At 40.3% G+C, this 25,634-nt stretch overlaps 1 protein-coding gene and 1 long non-coding RNA gene across 3 annotated transcripts in view; both read right to left on the bottom strand.

Moving 5' to 3' along the window:
* The window catches only part of ccdc71 (coiled-coil domain containing 71), a 29,278-nt gene extending 11,196 nt beyond the window's left edge, over positions 1-18,082 (bottom strand). Inside the window, exons 1-2 of one of the 2 annotated variants that reach the window (XM_076268154.1) lie at positions 17,995-18,054; positions 5,258-5,315 (exon numbers count right to left, since the gene is read on the bottom strand). The gene's annotated coding sequence lies outside the window, so the exon portion shown is untranslated. Of the gene's footprint in view, positions 1-5,257; positions 5,316-17,994 lie in introns of both variants that reach the window. The other variant, XM_076268153.1, reaches the window with a different exon arrangement.
* LOC143103860 (uncharacterized) lies at positions 6,667-8,255 on the bottom strand. The gene is made up of 2 exons (XR_012982951.1): positions 7,237-8,255; positions 6,667-6,910 (listed from the first exon to the last, which is right to left on the bottom strand). It is a non-coding gene; the product is annotated as an uncharacterized LOC143103860 (long non-coding RNA).
* Positions 18,083-25,634: the final 7,552 nt, after the last annotated feature.

Here is a 25,634-nt window from a genome sequence, read left to right as displayed (position 1 = left end):
ATTGCCTGCCCCTTTAAGGACGTGAGAGTAGCCTAATTACATTTCTGAGTGGATTGGAAGGCTTGCATCTCACTGTGTTCGGCTACGAGTGTAAATCACTTTTTGCATAGTGCATTACCATATGTGGATGCAAGTGGGAATGTCTTCTATGTCATTAGTTAAAATAAATGTTAAAAAAAACAACTCGAATGAAATCATTCTTGGATCATAGAAGAGGTAAATGTCTTGCAATTTTATTAATTTTTATGATTTTGGTAGCACTACTCAAACTAAGCCCACAAGCTAGCAAACATAAGCTTGACATAAACATGACATAAGCTAAAAGGACATATCCAGGTAAACGTTTGCCAATGGGTTGCATAGCCTACTCAAATGTCAGTAAAACAAGTAGGCCTTAATTAACTTACTTTCATAGCCTAGGTAGGTTAGCAACACCAGGTTGAGAGATGCAAGTAAGCAGATCGTTAACGTTAGCCTTCTATTTATTGTCATCAAAACTGCAGAGGAACGAACACTTAGGGCAGTCTTTGGTGTCATATGCAGAAGGTGCAGAAGTGTGCCATCTGGCTCAATATTCTGCGCGAGGGACTGTTGCGGTAGGTGACATTTCACAGTGAAACTACGATGACAAATTTGCGAAAAAGTTGCGGTGTTTAGACAAAATTGCGAGTGCCTTCGACGAAAACAATCGTCTTCGTGAACTGTGCATAGGCTACTTTGTAACAGAGAGAATACGCTCATCCCTATACATAACGCAAGGGGTAATTAATGTAATTATAGTTCGCCTTTTATTTGTGGATTTATTTAATGTAGCCTAGACTATTTAGTGTTATTTCTTCCCCAAGCTCATAAAATAAATTTGGGTCGCACATAAATTGACAGGGTCGGTCGGAAACCGGAACCCAAGAACATTTTTTTTTATGCCCTAGGCAAAATGGGGACTTGAAACCTTTTCATCAATATAATCTTTCTGCCAAGCCTTTAAACATGTTTGTCGGCATTAGGGTTGGGTATCGTTTGAATTTGAACGATTCCGATTCCAATTCCGATTTCTTATTTCGATTCCGGTTCCTAGCGATTCTCGATTCCGATTTTTTTAAGAGGCTGGGTCAAAAAAAGTTTAGGATATTTTAAATGAGCTAGCTAACCAACGGTCTTTCTCAGGGTATCTGCACATTTTCCAAGTGCATATTTAAAGACTTTTAAGACCTTTTCAAGACATCTAAATGAAACTTAAGACTATACCACGGCAAAAAGATATATATGACTGTTTATGCAATAGTTTTTTTTTCCTACTAATTTTAACCCCCAGCCCATTTTGGATGTCTACAGAAGTTACCAAATATATGTTGGCGAAAGAAAAATAATTGTGTGTGAATTACCTTCAAAGCTATAAATGCCCAATTTTAGGGTCTGGGCTGCTTGCTTTTGAAGCTGGCTGTACATATTTGGTTTTGCTTACTGCTGAGGCTGACTGTTCTTCACCTGTGTCTGTAGTAGCCTAGGCTAAAGACATGTGCACTGGACTGGATTCCCTTCAATATTTTTTTCAAAGTTAGACTAAGCTATTTACATATTTTAATAAGCCTACTTTATATAATTTACTATGTGCATCTATTGTCCAAGTTAATCCACTATTTTACATTTTGCATACCAGTTGTATCTAAACCAACCAAAGCTTGACTGAAACATTGTAAAACCATTGACTTGTTTTAAATTAATTAAGAGACAGCTAGGTCCTCCTCGCATGATCCTGCTGAAAACCGCTGGTTTCATCTCAAGCATGCACGTATTATGAACACACGTTTTTATGTAGCCAGTCGCCGACATTCAAAAAATATGCGGTTATAGTTCACAACTTTTGCGAAGTAGGCCTAGCCTACTGGGAAACGCTGGCAAGCAAGCTGCTGGCAGATATTACAGGTAGGCTATTATAACTTAGACAGATATTTTCTTCCCTAGGCTAGGCCAGCAACACACGCTGGAAAGATGCAAACAGATCAACTTAACATTTAATTGCGAAGCACTGCACATAATTTGACCAGCAGTCTTCGCGTCCATAGTTTGTGAAACGATGCTGCGTCCGAGCAACGATTTTAGATGCCAAGCGCAACTCCAAAAAGGAGAACAAATGAGCGTCCGGCTTGAGGCTGCGCCGGACGCCGGACAGGGCTTTTAAAATCCATATGTCCGGCCTAAATTCGAACGTATGGCCAACCTATCGCTCTTTCTTTCTCTTGCTCATTCTACCGTAGGCTTCCTCATTCCGCGTCCTGTATATCTCTCTGGCCTCAGCTACACCACGAAAACGTCAGGCATATTATTTTGTACATAGGCCTACTGTATTATTACTGTTTTTACTTCTTTAACCACACCCGTGAAAAACATCTTCACTCTGCAACCACTACACTTCCTCCCGTAGCCTAATAGCCTAGTCACTAATTGCGTTTTAAATACACGAAACTGGATTGAGACATCACTCACTCTCTTGCACTCGCTGGCGGTCCCATACGCACATTTAATAGCCTACCTCTCTTTCGAAAATTCAGTTGTATTTAAGACTATTTAAGGATCCGCGGGAACCCTGCTTTCTGAATGAAATAGTCTGACCTTCTCCATGAATTTTAATTATGAACTATGCGCTTCTTCGTTGGTGTTCAGCCATTTCTTCTTCAGGTCGGCGGACTGGGAATCGAAACTAGGAATCGAAATTTAAACTTTTGAACGATTCCGGGAAAATCGCAAAGATAGTCCCGGTTCCAACCAATACTCGATATTCGATACCCAAGCCTAGTCGGCATAGCCTACTGGGTCTTTGTTTCCTTTATGAATGAACACATTTTTAAAAAAGAAATTAGCTGATCTAGCCGTATTCTACTCTATTTACCTTCAATATGTCAATTTAATGTCAAGGTGAATGAACACATTAGCTACTGCTGTTTTGTCTAAAAGTACACATAATCAAGAAGTTGCAGCTATATATTTGCCGTTAAAATTACAGTGTAATGTTGACCGTTTGCACAAACGAGGAGCTGAGAACCTGCATTCCATGATTCACCGCTGAACTACGTTGTAGGCTACGGGTAATGCAACTGAACGAACGGACGTTTCAGAACTAATCATCTTGGTGAACTGAACGACGCGAACTGTGTCATGAGAACGAACGACAAAATCCACCTCTAATGAAGACGCCTTTTATAGTTATTGCACACCTGAAATCTCTCCATGATCTGACAATAAAAGGTTTTGTTTTTCACCAGTGAAGAAGGTTTTGTTTTTAATGCAGTCCTGCACAGTCATGCATGCCACAAGATTTTCAGCGCTATTGCTACGCCAGTAGCCTATGGAGGAGAAAAGGCCTGTGAGCTAAAGCAATTGTTTTTCAGTCCTTGAACAGTCATGCACCGTATTTGACGAACACGGAATGGCCACAGAACTTTTGCAAAGATATGCTTCCATTGGCTACACCAGACGAGCAAGTTTTTCCCCCCTTTACTGTCAATGCATGCAAGCAGCGTATGGGCTAGAGGATGACAATTTTTCGGGACTCCCGCGGGTCACGGTATTCCCGCGGGAGTCCTGCGGTACGGGAGTCAATTTCACTGTTGGTAACGTGATCGGGACGGGACGGGCAGAAATCAACGGGATTGGGCGGGAGGGGAACGGAGCCGGAGATTAAATTAAAACATGCGGTGAGTGCACCCAAAGATTGCAAGGCATTTCTAGAAGAGAACCACTTACAACTCACAATACGTTTGTTGATAGGCTACTCTGCGGCTAGCAGTAGCCAATCAGAGCAATACAAAGCAGCTGCCCTGTTCACAAGCCAATCAATCAGCGTCAGCGATTACACCGAAAACTGAAGGTGTTTTCTATTGCCATATCAACGTGAGCTAATCGCTAACGTTATCTGAGATGCTAGTTTTTGTAACGGCAGGAATACACATGGTAACAAAATCAATCTAAACATGTGTAGCTTTACTCAACACATTCACACTATGATAGTGTAATTGTCAAGTTGTATGGCTCACTGTGTTCAAAGTCGACTAGCCTATGTGGTGGTTGTTATGGGAAACTAGCTAATAAATGGCAATACAGCTTTACTGTAGTGAAGTTTGCAAGATTGGAAAGAGGAAATAGCGTTTACATGTCCATTTAAAATTTAGCCTTTCTAATGCACTTTTGTGCGTTTTAAATCCGAAATAAGATGGAATGTGAGGAGACTGCCATTAACTTTAAAGAGGCTTAGGCTACCTACAATTGAAACTATCTGTAGCCTATGACGCAAATAAACCTCACGTTCTGGCGGTGTTCTAAATGTGCACAGAAGGAGTTCCTAAGCTATATAAGGTATTAGCTAGGCCTATTACACTACATACATTGTCACTATGCTGGCGACCCAAATAAAATCTCCTACGACCAACCCTTTAGGAACCAATGCTTTAGACAACATAGGGAACGAAACGGGAGTGGGACGGGATTCGGGAGCCTTTCTCTCGGGATTTTGCAGGACAGGATTTTTTTGGGGGGGCAGTCACGTGATCGGGATATGACGGGCGTATTTGTGTGGGCTCGGGATGGGACGGGAGTGAAAATTGATTCCCGTGTCACCCTCTAGTATGCGCTCCGCTTCAGTGTTTAAAGATTGAATGGAAAACAGATTCGGAGCCAAAGGCTAAAATTTAACGCAGCAACAATTTGTAAGGCATCACCAATATTAGTTTAATGTTACAGATGTATGGCTACACATTCTTAAAATGGTTCTGGTCTAGACTTAGCCTAAATATCTATTAATAAAAACTTCAATATGGAGCGTGTGCGCTGGGGGCGCCTCATAGCCGTCCCGCGGGCACAGTGTTGGAGACCACTGGCCTAAAGAATACAGGCTTAGCATCCAAGTTTTACTTTAGCCTTCTACTTGATATGAAGCATATTCAAATTGATCATGTTTTTCTTCGCTCTCCGTAGCACAAACTCATGTTTCTGCAAAATGTGTCTTCTTAGATTCCAAAATGAATCTTTACTCACTGAAACAGTATCACCACATGGTTGTTCTTGCTCTACATTGTTAGTGTCTAGTTATTTTGTAGGAATAGTACACTTGTATGACTTATCTCTTTCCTTTCTAAAATATTTAGCAAACTCCATCCCCATCAATGAACTTACAATAGCCAATCTTTGAAGTTTAAAGAAATATTCCACTATATGGGGAACTATCATTTTCCACCTCCCTTTGAGTTAGACAATTGATTTTTACCTTTCTCCAGTTCATCCAGCTGTTCTCAGAGTCTGGCGATACCACTTTTAGCTCCAGCCTAGCATAGATCATTGAATCGGATTAGACCATTAGCATTTCGCCTGCTAGCATCACGTTTAAAAGTGACTAAGATTTCCGGTAACTTTCCTATTTAAAACTTGTCTCCTCTCAAGTTAGAAAGTGTAATAAGACCAACGGAAAATGAAATGTGGCGATTTTCTAGGCTAATTTGACATGGAACTATACTCTCATTCAGGTGTAATAATCCAGTCACTAACCAATTTGTCTGCTGCAGCTCAACCTTGTTGCTGGAAGTTAGCCTACGGGGACTATTTTCAGGTGCTGCATGATATCATTGTGCTGCTGTGCCCATGGTGTTCCTTGATTATTACGCTTGGGCAAGTCACACTAAGGAAGAGCTATATCCTACACTGACTTTGTATGAGTGAAACATTCAGGGTGTTTCCAAGGCTACATCAGTGTTTCCCATACGTTGACTAATCTGTGGCGGGGCGTCACGAAATTAAAACCGGCCGCCACAGATTAATCAGGGCTCTAGACTAACCTTTTGCACTGGTGCGCCTAACTTTTTTTCTTAGATGCACCAGCACAAAAGTGCACCCAAATTTTCAACCACATTGCATTTAACACCGCAGCAGGTTCACTTTTTTTCCTTAATTACTGTCCTATATAGGTTGTCCTATGACTTATGATTTACAATTCTACAAGAAAAGTAACTTGATGAAGTGTTGGTGCTTTAACCTTATACATTTCCACCCCTATTTTGAGTTTTTCCTCGAAATTGCACACCGCCTACTTAAAATGGCCCTGTTGCCACATACTTTGACTTACAATCAAGTGCCTGACCTCTTTGGAAAGCTAAGGCCTTGTAGAATTTTTTGGTACCAATAGATTGACTGTGTGATGAACTATCAGAGAGTGGCAAAGGGTAGAATGATAGTTTTTTTTATAGGCGGTTATGTACATCTCTAGAAATGACCACATTCTGCCCTCTTGGTCACTTATTTTCTCTTGAAAACACCACTGAGGCCCACTACCAGGTCTTGTGAATCTGTATGTCAAAGTAGATCCTTATAGGATGATGTATGACTGTGTGGGACCCATATTTGTGTGGGCATACACATGCGTTTTGCTAAGTGTCCATTTGGAGACTCCAAAAGGACCTTTGGTTACCCAAAACTAAAATGCTTCCTATACAAGAACCCCTTTATGTAGAACCATGATCTTGGTGTCAAATGAAAGGTTACACTCTCTGTGTCATGTTGCTTGTACCTGGAGTGCTTTGCAGTGGCTGTGCCATGAGTCCAGAGAAGCATTATCTGACCTGAAACTCTTACTTTTGCTCCTACGCCTTTGAGATTTCCATGAAAAAAGGACAAACAAGGTAATGCAGTGAACATTTGTATTATAAAATGAAACAAAGGTAAAAAATAGCAATACCCTGGCAAACGAAACATCAAATGATTCACATTCAATGCAATAGAAATGTATTTGTGTTGGCAACCACGGTCAACAAAATGGAACGTGTTATGAACAACTGAAATAGTCTCGGCCACCGGCTCCTCTTCCTCAGACACAGGATCCTCAGCTCTTGTTTTTTTGCTTGGCGGGGCCCAGTCTTCATCGCTGTCACTGAAACAATTGTACAGATGGAAGTTAGGCTCAGACCCACTAAAGTATATGAAAACCCTTCCCAACAACTTACACAAATGATATAAATGTGTGTACTCAGGTCACACCTCCCCCTGCTCTCTCTTTTACACACACACACACACACACACACACACACACAAACACACACTGCATTCTCACCTAACTCCCCTCCCCCCAGGTACCAGAACACTGTTCACACTGTTCACACTATGAAACAAAGCTAAATGAAAAACTATGCACTAAACATTACAAAAGCAAACTAAACTGTATCTGTAACTGTATATGGATATAAGTAGTCTACTCACAGCTCAAAATCGGGGTCCTTCCCAGCTAAAAAGTTCTGCTCCTCCTCGGAGTCGCATTCCGAGAAAATGCTTTCTTCTCCTTCATCGATGTCCTCCAGATCTTCAATGTCCTCGGGTTCTTCGACATGTTTCGTCTTTTTTTTGTCTCTTTGGCATGTTTTACGAACAAAAACCTTCAAAAACATGTCTCTTGCTTGTTTAGTAACAAACTTCCAAACCACTGCTTCGGAATCTGGTTACGCATGGGCTATGCGCCTTGAGTTTAGCCGACAGGGAAGTAGAATGGGACGATGTGTCACATGTCTAAAGAAAGCTCTCCTCATTGGCTACACGGACATCTAGGTCCCATCTCATTGGCTCACTCAGACGCAGCGCTATGACCATTCAAAGACTGGTTGTCAGATTCATCGCTTACGTGACTCATTGGCTTTGATGGCATCTATCTCGACTCTCATTGGTCCTACAGACATGTAATGGGTATCGATGGAATCAGAAGAGCCTCGTGAACACGCGGAGTACCGTGAATCCAGCGACAATAATGGAAGTAAAACCGAAATATCTGGATTTCCGCGAAAAATAAGTGTTTACTTCGCTTCTTTTCGTATGTATCTGTTTTGTTTGTACTGGCGTGTACAACTACTCAATATATTGGCAATATAACAATGTAGATATTTTACATCTATGGATTCTTACGAAAATTTCAAGACCAAGCATGCTGGGCTAACTTATTGGTACGGCCATACAGACAAGTGACAAAATATGAACGCAGCAACTTTGGGGGGTGGTGGAGGGGGGTATTCTGATATGTTATATATCGGGATAAACTTATATTTTACACACGAAATATATGTTAATTCATGGAAAGCTTTACATATATCGATTCTTGAGTTTCTCAGCTTTAAAATGGTATATAGCATGACTATGGTAGTTCATGATAAGGTGCAAAGAAATGCATGGGGGTTGTTGGGGGGAGGTGGGGGGCACTGTATTTGCCCGAATACGGGTCACCCGTAGTGTACTGGGTTAAGTGCTTCACTGAGCTGAAATTTAAACTTAAAACATCTCAAGATGAATTAAATAAAAATAACAGTGAGTAAATTAACAGTGCACGTCTTTTAAGGGCTTCAAACTGCACATCTCATGGCTCAATGTCTTACAGACTATTCTTCATGATCTTTAGGCCTTGGCTAAACCAGCTCGCCATGCTAACATCTTCCATAGAAATATATTTGAGCACAATTTAAAGAGATGTTCCAAGTAGCCTGGGGGATTTTTATGTGATTTTGCAATGATGATTGCAATAATCATTTGACAGCCCTACAATGCAATTTACTTTTTAATTTTAGTATTTTTAAATTTTCAATAAGAACATCACTATGGTTAATGCAGTAACAAAATGGTAGGCCTATTATTATAGGATATTGCAATGACTTGCCATGCTCGATCTAAATGTGTCCATTCAATTCACCGTACACAATGACCACAGTTATACATGCAGGGAATATACGGGCTTTAAATGTAGCAGCGATATTCGGTTTGCGCCAAATACCGGATTAAATTGATTGATGCCAGCAGAATAAGTTTACACAACTTGCGCGCAAAACGAATATTGCTGTTGAAAACCGGGTTACTCCCTGCATGTAACTGCGGTCATGACGCACTCCTTTTCAGCGATATCTGTATCCTCTGTCGTTCGGGAAGGCCTTGTATGCATTGTTCGCAATTTTAAGACGTCTTTTCATCTGCAATAACTCCTATAAATTTGGCGCAGGTAGCATTCCTGTACGTCGGGTTTACGTTCAAACTATTTTTCTGGTGAATAATTATTTCGGACTGAACTTGATGAAGGGAAGTTTCAGTAGGCCTATCGTAGGCAACGATAAACTTGATCATCATCTCGGGCTCGTCTGATCGGTTTGCTGCTGCCAGCCGCTAAAAGGCAGTGGGGAGAGGGGACATTTATCTCGGCTAGGGATGTAACGGTATGAAAATTTAACCTCACGGTTATAGTGACCCAAAATTATCACGGTTTTCGGTATTATCACGGTATTTTTAAAAGTGTGTTCAATATGTTCAGAAAGCACTGAGCCTACACAAGCTGAAATAGTTTCAAAAAGTGTCCGGTTTTTCATGTTTAATTGGCTATGTGCTTATAGCTTAACTTACCCTACCATGACATGGAGGTTGCTATTAGGCCTACTGTTATTTGGATCCAATGAGTGAGACCAGGCTTGGAATTTCACCATTCTGGGGGCAAGGCCACTTGGCCTTCAGTTGGGCATATTTGGTGGAGGGCACAAAGGCCACATGTTAGGGCACCAAGGCCAAAGTTAACTATACAGTAGTAGGCTATAAAAATGATCAAAGTTGTATAGCCTATTCACTGCAGTAGACTTGCATTACTGTATGAAACATTACAAAAACATGAAACATGACATATTACATAGAACTGCAAATCATCTGATCATCTAATATTTACAGATATCTAGGCTATATTTAACATTTATTTTATATTTGGCCTGTTATGATCATGTATTGAACAATTTAAGCACAGTTCAGCTTTAAGAAACTCAAATAGCCTAGATGCATGCTTAGCATTTTGTGATCTACTTTCACAAACTCTTAGTCAGTTGTCCTCTGATTTACCGATATCTAGGCGATATGTGTAACATTTATTTTGTATTTGGCCCGTTGTGAAATCATGTGGAACAATTTAAACACATTGTAAAACTTAAAGCCCAAATTTGGAGACATCCATGCATGTAGAAATTTACTGCAAATTCAAAACTGGATTACTCTGGAACGGCTAACTGTACAGGGGACTGCTTTACACCTTTGTGTTCGGTAAGGTCTGCTGTTTATTCTGATATATGGTTTGTCATGTGTTAAACGAAAGGTTTGTGAAGTATTGCATCGAGAGGAACGGGTAGGGAGATGGACGCAAAACCTTCAGTAGAATTTATGATTAAATTAAGGAACTAATTAGCCTACATTAGCCTACATACATACAATTAGTGATCCGATTGATTCTACATACCGGTAGGCCAGTCATTACTTTTATAATCGCGGGGAAACGTAGCAATGCATTCTGAAGCCCTGTTTTTTTTTCTCCCACACCGTTGTACACCGAGGGAGAGGTGCACTTTTATCCCTCAAGATACTTTCTCCTCCGATAATAGACTTGTAACTTGAAAGGCAATTGAAAATGTAGTTAAGTACATTACTGGCTCAAAAATGTACTTGAGTAAAAGTAGAAGTACCGCTTTGAAAAAGGAATATGTAAAGTTGCCGTTGCAAAAAAATACTTTTTCACTCATGTGCGTTACCACCCCTGGGTATACTGTATAGTCCTGCGTATTAGGGCTGCACGATATATCTAAAATCTATCGTTATCGCGATATCAACACTTGCGATGGACATACCGCAAAGATTACTTAATTTTCGATAAATTCGATACATTTTCTGTGCCGTGCGCATTCCATACAGTCTATGGTGTATTCACATTCTGAATGTCAACATATTTTACCAAACTGATGCGGTCATGCAGCCCAAGAAGCCCGTCCCCTACCAGTTTAGGTGTGTGGTGTTTTAGGTGTTAAAGCGGGAGCTAAGTCGTGATGGCTGAAAATAGTGAGTCGAGCGAGGTAGGCTACACTTGGGTGAAGAGGAATTAGTGACTAAAAGGAAAAGCACGTCTGTTATATGGGAATATTTTGGTTTTATGAAGGATGCCGTGTTACAAACACAGCGCAAATGCGTCCTTCTCCACCGTGTTAAAATAAACAATTTCTTTCGTTATCGTTATATCAGAAGTTGTCTTTAACTGTCTGTAAGACTTGTATTTCATGATTTGCATTTAGCAAAAGCCCCAGACAGCAGCACAGAGGTAATCAGGATTCGTTATTTGTAAAAGTTGTTTAACCTACTTCTGGACTGTGCGATTGCAGCCCAATTACTTTCACTTTCCGCTGCCCTCGTAGTCGGCATGCCGGTAGCCTAATAACGTGGGATGCGCAGCGTACTGTATGAGGTTACAGACTGAGATGATTGCCGCGATATAGCTTAAGTAGGCCTAGCTTCTTTGCTAGGCCCATGGAAGGCTGGCAATGTGGAATATTCCGCTGGTTGGTGCACAAGTGTTCAGATTGGCTGTCCACCCGTCTTTTATGAGGATTAGGAGCAGATCTTCCACACAACTTCGATAGCCTAGTCAGTAGGTCTCTTAGCTGTCCACTTTCATCAGGCCATATAGGCTACATGATATTTTATATTATTTAAAAATTATACATTTATTTCTGTAATTATACATTTACCCCCCCCCCCCCCCCCCAACCCTACAGTGTATGTTTGCAGCAAGCAGAATGAAAAAAAAAACATTAAATATACTGCTCAAAAAAATTGAGGGAACACTTCAATCATACACTGAATCACTCTGTCACTGTTTGGTTCTGAGCACAAGTAAAACTTTTGAGGCGAGTGTTTTATTTTGCAAAAACTGTCAGACATTCTGTGAATGTAGTTTGAGAATGGAGAAAAGGGTGGAAGGTTTCAAAATATGTGTGGAAAACCTTTATTGAGCAGTATATTTAAATATCGCAAATTATATCGTTATCGCATTACTCAATAATGGTATCGCATATCGCATGTTTTCCTAATATCGTGCAGCCCTACTGCGTATCATATAATAGACAACACCACTAGTCCCAACATTAATTCTTTCATGAGCACTGCACACCAGCTTATGTGCAGCCCTGGCCTGGACATTGCTTGGCTCCGTTAGTTGACATTGGTGAACTAGCAGTATAAGTAAGTATAAGTAAATATACTCTTTTGAGCCCGTGAGGGAAATTTGGTTTCTGCATTTATCCAAATCCGTGAATTAGTGAAACACACTCAGCACACAGTGAACACACAGTGAGGTGAAGCACACACAAATCCTGACGCAGTGAGCTGCCTGCTACAGCAGCGCTCGGGGAGCAGTGAGTGGTTAGGTGTAGGGCTGGGATAAACAATTATTTTTTAAACGATTAATCTAGCGATTATTTTTTCGATGCATCGATTAATCTAACGATTCATTTTTTCAGTCCGATTCGATTTCGATTTGATTCGATTATCGATTATCTCCCCATTAATTCACTAATAGCAACTTATACATGTTTATTTACATATCTGAATGAAAAAACATGAATTATTTAACATTGCAATATATGTTTATTGCTCTTAAGATTCCAAAATAAAAGACTGAAGTGCAAGTAACTACAAGTGCAAAGTAATGTATTCTTAGTCAGAGTCAGAGGTAGCATTCAATAAAGTTTCAGTTAGTCATTTTAAGACGTTCTTGTGGGAATCATGTGTGGATGCAATTCATAACGTAGTTCAAATAACAGTTTGTACTTCTCCTTTGGACAAGCACTTTTGAGTCTTGGAAAACACTTTTCCATTTCCATCTGGATTTTGCAAACAGAGTCAATAAAATGAGGCCTGCATGAGTAGGCTAATACAAGCAGCTGCAAGTAAGCATGCTAAACTTGACATCCAAACAGTATTCTAACGTTAGCTTTGAGATAAGGTTACTGCTTGATTGCATACTGTAACTTAACTTCGTTTAGTCTCCTCAATGTACTATGTTGTGATAAGACCTTAGCAGAGTTTACTTTAACTTTAATGCAGCGGTTTTGAACAAATTTGCGCAGCATGGTCACGATGCTAAGCGGATTTAATAGCAATGTAGCCCACTGTGTTCTATGCAGTGCTTCTATGTGGCAACAACAATCCTCGTGTTTTGTTAAATGCACATGCAGAGGAGGAGCAGCGGGCTCGTTACGAGAGAGAGCGGGCGGGGCGAGGAAAGGCTGTGTGAGTAAGTGGCAAGTGCAGCTCAATGAAATAATTTTATCTTATCTTTAATTTAAATAGCAGGCCTACAACATAGAACATCAATGTGTGGTGGCCGGTTTTGATTTCGTGGTGCCCAGCCACAGATTAGTCAACGTATGAAAAAACACAAGGTGTAAAATGAAAAAATATTTAGCAGCACATGCTTGACGAATCGACGCTCATATTTTGCGTCGACGTATTGTTTGCGTCGACGTCATCGATTACGTCGACGCGTTGTCCCAGCCCTAGTTAGGTGCCTTGCTCAAGGGCACTTCAGCCGTTCCTACTGGTCGGGGTTCAAACCGGCAACCCTCCGGTTACAAGTCTGAAGCACTAACCAGTAGGCCATGGCTGCCCCCAAGCGCACTGAAGCGTACTGAATCATGATACTATAAGCTGGCTAACGTTAATCTAATGTTATATTTGACTCGTAAACGATCACAGCATGACTAAAGTTAAGTCATGACTCGTGAGTTAGCTAACGTTAGACAGATAACGTTAAAAGCTACTGCAATCTGCTTGCTACCGTTAGCTAGATCTAGCAGCTGTTCAGCAAGCTGGGGCTGCCTCCGTTTCAGATGCTCCCACATTGATGTTGTACTGGTGTGGTATGCCTACTCCATTTGGCAAAGCGCAAATAACAATATCGACTAAATTTGAAGTATTCAAGTAGCTCAGTATAGTCAGACGAGCCGGAATTGTTTTATCAGAGCAATGGTACAGTGCGACAAGGACAAGTTAGTGCAGCAATAAGTACTACTTCTATAGAGTCAAGTGTTAGTTTTAGTCAGGTGGTAAGTGCTAGAATTAGCATACTAGTTGTTGGTAGTGCTAGAAGTCTGGGTCTTCAGGAGTTTTTTGAAGGTAGAGAGGGACGCCCCCCTGCTCTGGTAGGAACTAAGGCTGGGAAATCAAAAAAATATGTTCGATAGAGCGCTCGATAATTAAAAGCAACACACCCCTCCCGCCTTAACCACGTTCTCAAAAAATAAATAGGCTAAATAATAATTTCATAGCTCTTTCATTGCAGAGCTATGTGCAACTCTACCAGAGTAGGAGTGCCTTATAAACAGACTCTCCTTACCCCACATGCTCTCTTCCTCTCCCTCTCAATGCCCCTTCAGCATGCACAAAGACGATTGGCTAAATCGCTATTAAATCTGGTTAGCATGATTAGCACGCTGCGAAAATGTCCTTTGTTTACAATATTTCCAGGCTTCAGTGCTGCTGACCGCTGAAGGCAGGAAGAGGTAGAGCTGTTGGAGCCTATAATAGTAATAGTGGCCTACCTATAATATCTGCACAATGTGTGCAGTCATGAATAATCATACAGCAAAACATAGGGCTGCCAATCGATTAAAAAATGTAATCGAATTAATTACATACTCTGATTAATTAATCTAAATTAATCCTATATAATTTTTGCTGTGAAAGTATTTTAAATATTTTAATTCAAATGAGTCATTGAATAATCAGCATTAGTGACATTAAAGTTCAAAAACTATTTTATTATTATTTTCACTGTTCAAATAATGGCCATAATAATCTTTGATATGACCTAATATTCTGAATTCAAAAGTGCTTCGGGAAGAAGTTTTTTTTTCAAAGCATTTCAGGCCACAGATAAAGCCTAGGGGACACAATAGAAATGTCAACACTATTTTTTTGCATTGATGTGTGACTTTAGAGTTAACAAACATCGGTGATATGCAAATTCCAAGCAGCAGACATTGCAGAGGACTTTATTTTAATCAGCACTTTATTTTTATCAACACCATCAGGCCGTTTTTTAAAAGTAAATGTTCCAATCAATGCATTTCAGTGTGTTTCTGCATCGCCAAACCAGATGCTCGTTAGATTAAAAAAATGCTATACATAAATGATTTTATGCTAACCTGCCTTGTGCAATAACCTACTTTTTTTAACAAATTAGTTTCAATTAATGTCACTATTTATAGCCTTACAGTTTGGCATGTCATATACTTGTTAAAAAAATGAGCATGTCAACATGGTCAGGGAGGAGAGGCGAACACAACCTATTAACAATTACCAGTAGTCCCCGCTCGGATGGCACAGAAGTCGCAGTAACACTCAAGTAGATGATTGCTAACTTTGCCAGGTGGGGATATTTCTTCTAGTTGGCCTTCCACTATCTCATGGGGTAAGCGACTAAGCGTACATTGGTGGGCATATGTCTTGACAGTATTGCAAGAGTTTGGTTCTGCAGAGTTAACAGTCACGAGGTCATGACAATGCTCTTCTGTTGTTTGTTTACTATGTAGCCTACAAAATGCAGGTAGCCTAGATCGGGCAGTATCCTATAGGGGGTTTCACTCATGCTAGCGACAGGGAAATACCCTGCTGCGCGATCTGTGACAGTTGGCGAGACGTGAATTATGTAGCCTATAACCTTACACATTGGAACTGTGTGAAAATAACGATATTTGAAAAAAAGCTCGAATTTCGCACAGTTTGACTAGTCAAATATTCTACGATCACGACTCATCCCTAGTAGCAACACCGGCAAACGTCATTGCAGAATGCAGAAATTTATTTACAGCAAAGGTAGACCCACATTCTTGACTGTTGATGCTGTTTATTGTCAGTTTGTAAAGTTTAGGCGAAATAGGAAGTGACGTTAGGAATCTCTGATCAATGTGATTGGTAAGCTGGTCCAATGATTTCAAAGTTAGTGCCCGTTGCGATGCAAGTGTTGCAAACGGTTCTCTATCGAGAAAGCAACTATCATCAGCCTGATGATTGATCAAATTGCTTATCAGTCCAACTCCCTGTGAGGTCAATTGGCTGCATTTTACAAAAATGGTATTGGATTAGAACTATAAACTCAACCTTTAAAGCAACACTATGGAAGTTTTGCTCTCGGGGTCCCCCTACAGTCGGGAAACAGTATTGTCTTCTAGTACTGTCGTAAAATCTGTCACGGTTACACCAGGGAATACACGTGCATTTGTTAACAAGCCGATACCCCGCCTGCGTTGCGTGTGCAATGTCTTCATCCCAGGTACAGTGCCATATATTTCAGCATGTCATATGAATATAATTTCATGGGTTTTATTTTTTTCAAACGCCAAAAGATCGCGTAGTTCACGTTTACAAGCCAGCGCCATTATAGTAGCCTATTGGCTACTGTTTTACAGAATGGATATGCTAATTCAATTCAATGTTTGTGTGGTAGGTAATAGCCATATATCGTCAATAGGCTATTATAATATCAAGCTACCATAGATGAATCTGCAAAGTTGAAAAATCGCTTGCATTATAGCCTGAGGCAAGACACTTTAACCAGAAAAATGAATAGGGGCTTCGTCGTAAAACACTACTCCAACATTAGGCTGTAGGTTACAACATTTTAGATCAAACATTTGCGATTTGCATGTCATCGATTGCAATGCTCAAATCAGAACGAGAATGCTATCTACCAGATTGATAATTCGCTCGTCTACTAGCATTAGATTCATGAAGATAAATGGAGGACCAGATAGCTTCCGCTAGGCAGACAACAACTAATCTAGAGATAGTATGCAAGCAATAGGCCTACACTTACTAGGCCTACTCCAACAGCATGAAGACCAAGTCAGCATCGGTTGGGCACCGCTCCTCCTCCTTAGCTCATGCCAATGAGTGAACGCTGATATTGCGTGGGGGGGGGTGAGGTATGCTATAGAGCAGTTGAATTTTGTAGTTCTTTTTGTGCTCGGGTTACTACCCGCACCCAGAAGTTCCGTAGTGCCAGTAAAATCGATACAGACCCAGCCAGGCTGTGGCATACATGTCATTCAACCTATTGTAAGTCGATGTACCATCACAAGGTTCTTGTAAATATATTATGAAGGTTGAAAAACTCCATAGTGTTGCTTTAAACAAAAACATTACTGTTACTTAAAATGTATTACATTAATTGAGGTGTAACATTATAATAACTAAACACATAAGTAATGAGGTTTGTTTTGAGTTCACTAACCAGATTAAACATATTTGGTGGAGCAAAATGATATCCATATAGTTTGCAGGCCTATTTGTGATTAACTACTAATTTACCCAACATGGGGGAGCTGCAGGCAGCACGGTTCTTAGCATACAACTACTATAATCGCTAGGACTACACATTATTGTTACGAAAGTGGGTGTCTGTTCCAACTTAAAGTTGGCCCTCTTAGCTATATGAGTGGCAAGTAAGCTAACGCTACGTAGTTATCTTCGAAAATCTGTTAACCTCAGCTACATAAGGCTATACGGAGGAAGAGAAGGACCGTCACCCTCTATGGTCGCTAACATAATGTTCGCCAACTAACGTTAACGTCTACGTTACACACATTTCAGTTGTGGACATAACGCCAGAAACATTAGCTAATGTCGTTAGATTAACACTTAGACGACAAAATACCACTCTCGTGACCTGAGTATGGACATTAAAAGCATCTACATTTTACAAATATTAATAATACTGTGGAGATATACCATTCACATTACAGTTACATTGTCGTTGTCACAACTAGCTAGCTTGCATTGGCTAAATTTAATAAGTAACGATGGTGGTGTGCTAGCCGGCGATGTAACAAAGACCAAAGGCGCTTGAGCCAAACATCCCTTGAGCTGTACGATGGACGAAAAATCCATGACAAACAACAAACAGGTTGTTCGTCGGTGAAAACGAATTAAAATTAAACAGCCCGACTTGTCTTAAACATGGAACTAACTTGCACTTTAGCGTGATCAGTGTGAGGGAGATACCTCACCCAGCATTTACGGGAAAGTTACCATTCAAAACAAACATAACGTTACCATATCGTGATATTTAGCTTGTACTGTTAAAATTATCTGACGTTAATCGTCTCATCGACAGGTTTCTGTAGACCTTACCGTGACGTTAGTTCGCAGATTCCATCAATTACTCTGCGGAAACAAGCGTTGAGCTGGCTTAGTCTACATAAAAATGGCTACGACTTTTTCACATGGGAGGAGGGGTAAAATTCAAATGACACACAGTAAGAAAGGGCGGAGTTCGCGTTAACGTTAACGCAATATAGCAAACTGCCATAGGTATTGCTAAACCCATGTCAGATCTGTTTTGGTAACATGTTGCTCAGCTGTGTTCCCATCATGACCAACATACATAAAAAGCAAAATAACAAACTTGATTATGTATTTTTGTCAACTGATAGAAGCCAGCTAGCTGTATATTTGGTCTGCATAAAGGTACCCCACGAATGGGTAGTCATGCTGTAGCACACAATGGAAGCCAGTGGGTAAATTGGCTTGCAGTTCGTTTTAAATTCAGCTTGTTTTTGAACACAATGGTTTTTAGGGAATTGCATTTACTTAACTGTCCAATGTATGCTATCAACCTAATTCATCCTCGATTTCCCAATGTTAACAACACATTTCTCCGGTAGCTATTTGATAGCTTCATGCTAGCTAACTTTATCATCAATGTAACATAAAGTAGTGCACTTGTTAAAACTATTCATAAAACTATTAACTATAATAGTTAAAACTATTCATTCTAGGGAATGTGCATTCATGTGAGAATAAATTGAGGTGCAACTTATGAGTATGTGGTGTTATGGCATAAGGCCTATCGCTTTCTGTTCCGCCCTCCTGCACTGAATCATTACTAACGGGCTCTGGTGTTAAATATAGCTGACCGAGGGCCGTAGTGCTTGCTAAACCGAGTTTAAAGGTACTCTAAGCGATGTTGTGTAACATCTCTTCTGTTGACGTTCAAACAAATAGAGAGCTAGCAATCGGTGATTGCCTGGAACAGTTTTATGTATTTTATGGTCCAGGCTGGACAAATTGTTTTTGTTGTTGTTTTTGGAGCCTGGGCTATCCACAGAGTGTTTTTCTTTTTTACAGTGTCAGGGCACAGGCTCCTAGCAGATGGTGAGGTAATGTTTGCTGTATGTGAATGTTTCAGCTTAGAAACCACAAAACATTGCTTAGAGCAGTGTTTTTCAACCACTGTGCCGCGGTACACTAGTGTGCCGTGAGAGATCATCAGGTGCGCCGCAGAAAATTACCCAAATGTCACTCACTGGTCCAGAAAAGCAACTGTTGCATCAAAGAATTTAGAACCACATGCTCTCATTGATTGTATGATTGCACTATTTGTGGTATGCAGGCATTGTACAACAGGGGCCCCATATCCAGAATTCACAGAATCATCACATATCCAGTTCAAAACAACAATTAAATTAGATATAGTCACCTACAAATGACAGAGGGCGCTTGTTTTATTGAGCAGGTCTTGCATAGAAGCCATAATAAGGCCATCTGTGTATTATTTGACATTTTAGGCTATGGTATGTTTATTTTTTCTTCACACAGGATGTTAGTGTGCCGTGGGACATTTTAAGTGTCAAAAGTGTGCCGTGGCACAAAAAAGGTTGAAAAACACTGGCTTAGAGCACCTTTAACAGGTTGCCCAATGAAAACTGTTCTACAATGAGTACACTCAAGACAGTAGGCCTAGCGGCCGTTTACATGGACATGTTTAATCTGATTACAACCCAGCAAACGCGTCCGTGTGGGGCCCATGGGCTTTACTTGAGTTAATTGGTCTTCAGCTGGGCATGGGCTTAGAGTGGGCTTTGATGTTGGGGCCCACCATAGATATATACTGACTAGATGTCGCCTTGACTACTGCTATTCATTGGAATGAATGCGTCAATAGAGACGCCATCTTGCTGCGGGGATCCACTCCTCTATCCTGCATTAGCGTCAATCTAGGCAAAGAGCTAACGAAAATCAAATCACCATAAATTGTCAAAATCTCAAGCAATTTTCTATTTTTTGTTTTTTTTCCAACTGAAAGACATGTCTTTATGGTTGAGTCTACAGAAAACTAAGCTTTTTACAATAATACAGATAAATGTACCCGTCTAGCCCAGGGGTGGGCAAACTTTTTGGCTCAAGGGCCACATTGGGTTTTGAAAATTGGCCGGCGGGCCACACATCCCCCCGACGACACACGCCTAAAAAAATACATTTTTTATAGCCTATAATTTAGTATGAAAAGTATTTGTTTTAAAATAGTGCTAATTTGTTTTAAAAATACTGCTAATTTTATGCTGTTAAACAAATGTATAAATTGTACACTATCGCTTTAAGACAGTCGCTTTAATTCACGTTTATTTCTCAATGATCTTCTGCCTGCTCCACTATGGCTAGTGCTGTACCTACGGCTGGGCCCTCTCACAGTTTTTAAATGGTCAGTAGTGGGAACTACTGTTGCCTTCATGATTTCCTTTTAAAACTTTCTTATAAGGAGGAGATATCAATTATCAACAATCACAAGCCAGCTGGAACCTGCGGCTCTCTCTCCCTCTCGTGAGTGCAGACGCTTTCCCAATTAAATGGATTGCATATGTTCACGTTAGATCTGCTGCAAAGGAGATAACTAAGAGTTAAATTAGTTTAACATGATGTTATCTCTATTTAACATGATGTTTTGACATTGACATTGTAAACGTTATCTAAGGAGAGTGAAAAGCAGTTTGCATTAAAGCTATCCAACGTCTATCGCAGGAAAAAAATAGCGAGCAGCCTGATAACTAGCCTAAATGAAATGCTCGGCGGGCCGGATGAAAGTGCTTGGCGGGCCGGATCCGGCCCGCGGGCCGTAGTTTGCCCATCCCTGGTCTAGCCCCATACACTCCCATTCATTCTGCACTAGCTCGCGGCCGCCCCTAGAGGAACTATAGTGAACTGCAACCAGGTTCGATACAGTGGAAGTAAACAGGCTCTGGTTGAGGCTACAAACCTCTCATCTCGTTGACTCAGGTAAGTTGTAATCTCAACCAGAAGTTGCTGTAGATCTGTAGAACATTTACTTCTGTGCTTTAACATGGTCTGATACTACAAAGGCCAGTCATTACTTTTATAATCATGGGGCAATGCTTTGGGCGAACGAGATGTAGCTTAATTCACAAATGAAAAAGCCATGAGGGGGGTGATTTTCTGATGTTTCAACAACAAAATCGAGTTTGCCATCATTGTGAGAAGTCGCCAAATTTGTCGCTATTTTCTATTGCTGGGGATGGACAAACGTCGCTAAATTGGTAACACTGACAACACGGGAGAACTATTTTAGAGCTTCAGATCCCCGATCCAAGATGGAGGCGGTGTTAAAATACACAGGTGCTAAAAATAAACATGGGCACTACATGGGTCCCACTCCCAACTGGGCCACACACAAAAAAAAGATAGATTATATAGAGTATCTTAATTGATATAAACCATTTTAATGTGGCTTTACAATCTGTTTTGTACGGTGCCATGGAGGGGACATGGTGGTGAAAAAATATACATTGTGCGCACGTTTAATTTAATGAGCACATGATTAATATAACGATGGAACAAAATAAAAAAAACGTTCGTACATTTTAACTACATTGTTCCCACGTTTAATAAAACGTTTGTGCATTTTAACTACATTGTTCCCAAGTTTTAATAAAACGTTCCCATGTTTAAATTACATCGTTCTCACGTTTAATGTTGCTGCCGCTGTAGGCTACCATCATAATCAGTATAACCTTGTGCAGCACTGTGCCAGTTATGCACCTAAAGGCGTTCCTGAGCCAGCGGGGTGTTCCAGTGGAAGTAATTAAAAAGTTGGATGAAGAAAAGGTAAGGCAGTTCATTTCATATATATATATATATATCCGTAGACGGGCTCCGGTTTAATCAAATCGTTACAGATCCCATATCCACTGATTGAGCTGGCTGCATTTGTCAATATTAGTTGTAACGTTAGGTCTACAAACCTTGCAACCCCTTTCCCTGACATTTTCTTTATTCACAGCATAGATAGTGTAGCAAACTCCAGCCGGACAGTTGTAGCGTACTGATGGTTTCTTTATTTCTTTGGAAAGTCCTGTGACCACCGTAAGAGCTACGTACAATATAATACAACTAGAAAAGCATTTCCTGAAGGAAATATAGTGCATGAAAATGCAAAAATATGATGAGTTCATATGGTTAAATTATTTGCTTGGTAGATAAGGTTTAATATAGTTGGAATGACTAAACAGTTAAATAGGTTGATAATTGAAATGGTTAAATTATTTAGGCAGATAGTTGATGATAACTAACAGTTGGAATGGCTCCAATGTTTTCTAGTAGTTATGCTAACTATGTTAACAAAGATAATAATGTTAACCAAGTTACTATGCTAACTAGCATGCTACCAATGTTAGAATGTTAACTATGCTAATCATATGACTTAGCTAACCTAGCTAATCATTTTTATTAGTTATGATAACTATGCTAATTAGCATGTTAACATGCTAACTATGCTAACCATGTGACTTGGCTAACTTAGCTAATCATTTTTAGCAGTTTTGCTAAAAATGCTAATTAGCATGCTAATTAGCATGCTAACCATGTGACTTAGCTAACTTAGCTAATCATTTTTAGCAGTTTTGCAAAAAATGCTAACTAGCATGCTAACATGTTAGCATGCTAACTATGCTAACCATGTGACTTAGCTAACTTAGCTAATCATTTTTAGCAGTTTTGCTAAAAATGCTAACTAGCATGCTAATATGCTAACTATGCTAACCATGCTAACTAGCTACAGTGGGTAGGAGTCATAGTTGATGACAAGTAACAGTTACAATGGCTGAACAGTTAAAAAGTTCAGTAGTTTAAAGGGTTAAATTGTTTAACAGTGAAATATTGTAGTGAGGACTTTTATTTTGAAACAGTTTCTGGCAGAGGAAGCAGTTGGACAGGATGTGTAGTCTTAATAGGGCCAGTTTGTATGCTTAAAGCCTGAGACTGGCAGTTGAGATCCAGGTGGCCCGAACACCTGCCATAGGATTCTAATTGCTTAACGGCTCTATTGTGATGTCATCAGCCCATGTTAAGTCTATGGGGAAATTTTGAACAGTTTTTAATTAATAGTTTAAAAAGTATAAAAGTTACAAAGATGAAAAATACAAAGCCCACATGTCGTAAGTAAGACCTACGCAACGCAGTTTGAATGAAGTTTCTACGTTAAACGGTTGAAGCTGCATTAACTGCGTTAGAAGAAGAAGAAGAAGCCTAGGAAGAACAGTACAGTGCATTTTCATGCACTGTAATAACATACAATAAGAACAACATGACATAAACATAACAGCAATATATTATAGTAAAAGGAATAAAAAGAAAGAATAGTATTAGAAACCTTGTTCCCGTTCCAGCTGAGTGCTAAGATTTATCCGTAAGAGTCCAATTCCTTAAGCTACAAAGTAGCACCGTAAGAGCTATACAATAATATACATACTGTGAGTATAACGAGTAACATTTCTTCCGAGCAAGTTCTATGCAAATATAGAAAAGGGGCTGAGCATAGCTTTGAGTTTTGACGTTGTGTAGCCTACTGTTAACTTACAGACTGTTAGGAGTCGGGGTCCCCTGTAAAGCTAGCATGAATCTGCTAACTAACTGGCTGAGCAGAACATGCTATTTGTCTTAATTATGATCTTAATGTAGAAGTCAATTTCAGTATGGGATATTGAGTGGGTGTCAATGATACTGTGGTGAACTGATGGGACAATGCGGGGAGTTAACAAGGGAGCAGTGCTTGATGCCTAATTGGACTCACCTGTGTAGGAGACAATATAGGCATGCAGGTGAGCAACGTGCGAGAGAGAAGACGAGACTGATCCAGGCGGAACCGGGCGCGAATTGTGCTGGTCGCGGTCAGCAGGACCGAAGCCAATGAAGATAGCTGTAGGGGGGGAAACTTAGTATAGGCCCTAGTTAAAATCTAGACCAACGGCACGACTGGCGGGCGTGTTTTGGACTACTGGACTCTTGAGCCCCAAAACTCCCTAGAACTTACATATTGGAATTTACAGACTGGAGCTCACATACTGGAATTCAGTGTTGTATAAAGTACTAGAAAGCAATACTTGAGTAAAAGTACAAGTATCGTACTAGAAAAAGACTTTGGTAGAAGTGAAAGTTACCTTTTAGAATATTACTTAAGTAAAAGTCTTAAAGTATCTGATATATACTGTACTTAAGTATCAAAAGTAATTTTCTGATATTTAATGTACTTAAGTATTTGAAGTAAAAGTTTTTTTTTTTTAAAGCAAGCGGTTATAACTTGTATTGTGAACTTTATTGTGGCTTTCTTATAGTAAAGCATAAAGCATATTCAGGGTTCCCATATCTTAATCTCACTCATCAAATCAAATTCTTTTCTAGGACTTTTCAGTTACAATTCTCTTAAGTTCAAAGAAAAAACAGCATATTTTTAGAGCTGACATCAAAGAAAAAAACAGAAACAGAAATTTCACTTTTGTATGAACTTCAGGTAAAAATTTAAAATTAATAACTTATTTCTTTAAAAAAAAAAAGACCTGCTGGTAGGGAGAACATTTTGGTCATGTGGTAAGAGCATTTCTAGGGCTTACTCCCCAGTCACCATCTCACACACAGTTTAGTTGAAACTGAAAAGGTGTCTGTTCATCTTCAAAAGAAGTTGGCAGAAAGTTGCCAGAATTAAGGCTAAATAGCCTTTCACAGGCCGCTGAGGCAGGTAGCGGAGCGTTCAGCTTCACAGAAAGCTGCCAATATACAGAAACCTTTCTTGCAAATACGGCCACGGATGTATGACGTTATCTTCACCACTACCCTGTTCACCGAGTTCACCACTATCGTCGTACCTTCTACACATCTGACTTCTGCTACAACACTGAGTCATGCCACATGCAGAAGTTTTCTGACGATACTGCAATTGTGGGGTGTATCAGGAACGGGCAGGAGGAAGAGTATAGGAGCCTGGTGGAGGACTTTGTGCAATGGTGCAAACTCAATCATCTCCAACTCAACACTTCAAAGACCAAGGAGATGGTGGTGGATTTCCGCAGGTCTAAGCCCACTCTGCTACCAGTCTCCATTGATGGGGTCAATGTCGAGGTGGTAAGCACCTACAAGTACCTGGGTCTCCACCTGGACAATAAACTGGACTGGTCAGCCAACACTGACGCACTCTACAAGAAAGGGCAGAGCAGGCTGTACTTCCTGAGGAGGCTGCGCTCCTTCAATGTGAGCAGCAAGCTCCTCAGGATGATCTACCAGTCTGTTGTTGCCAGCGTCCTCTTCTATGCAGTGGTATGTTGGGGAGAAAGCACAAAGAAGAAGGATGCGGGGCGACTTGACAGGCTGGTAAGGAAAGCTGGCTCTGTAGTGGGAGCTAAACTGGAGTGCATCACTTCAATATCTGACAAAAGGACCCTGAACAAACTGATCAACATCTTGGACAATGAGTAGCATCCACTCCACAGCACTATTGTTAAGCAGAAGAGCCTGATCAGCTGGAGACTTCGCTCACTGCCTTGCATAACAGACAGACTGAGGAAATCATTCATCCCCAGGGCTATTGAACTGTTCAATGCATCACTTAAGGGAAGAGGAGAAATAGACGTCTTCGCATAGTCTGTCTGCCTCTTCACCACCTCCATGTCTGGAACTGTCTGTCCACTAGCCACTTTACCATTGTCTTC

The sequence above is a fragment of the Alosa pseudoharengus genome, unplaced genomic scaffold, assembly GCF_046254945.1.
Source record: "Alosa pseudoharengus isolate Yale_2024_CS ecotype anadromous, Long Island Sound unplaced genomic scaffold, YU_APseudo_1.1 YU_APseudo_1.1_scf_5, whole genome shotgun sequence".
In the NCBI taxonomy this organism is placed as follows: Eukaryota; Metazoa; Chordata; class Actinopteri; order Clupeiformes; family Clupeidae; genus Alosa; species Alosa pseudoharengus.
Note: the sequence above shows the minus strand (reverse complement) of the source record. Positions and strands in the feature narration are given on the sequence as shown.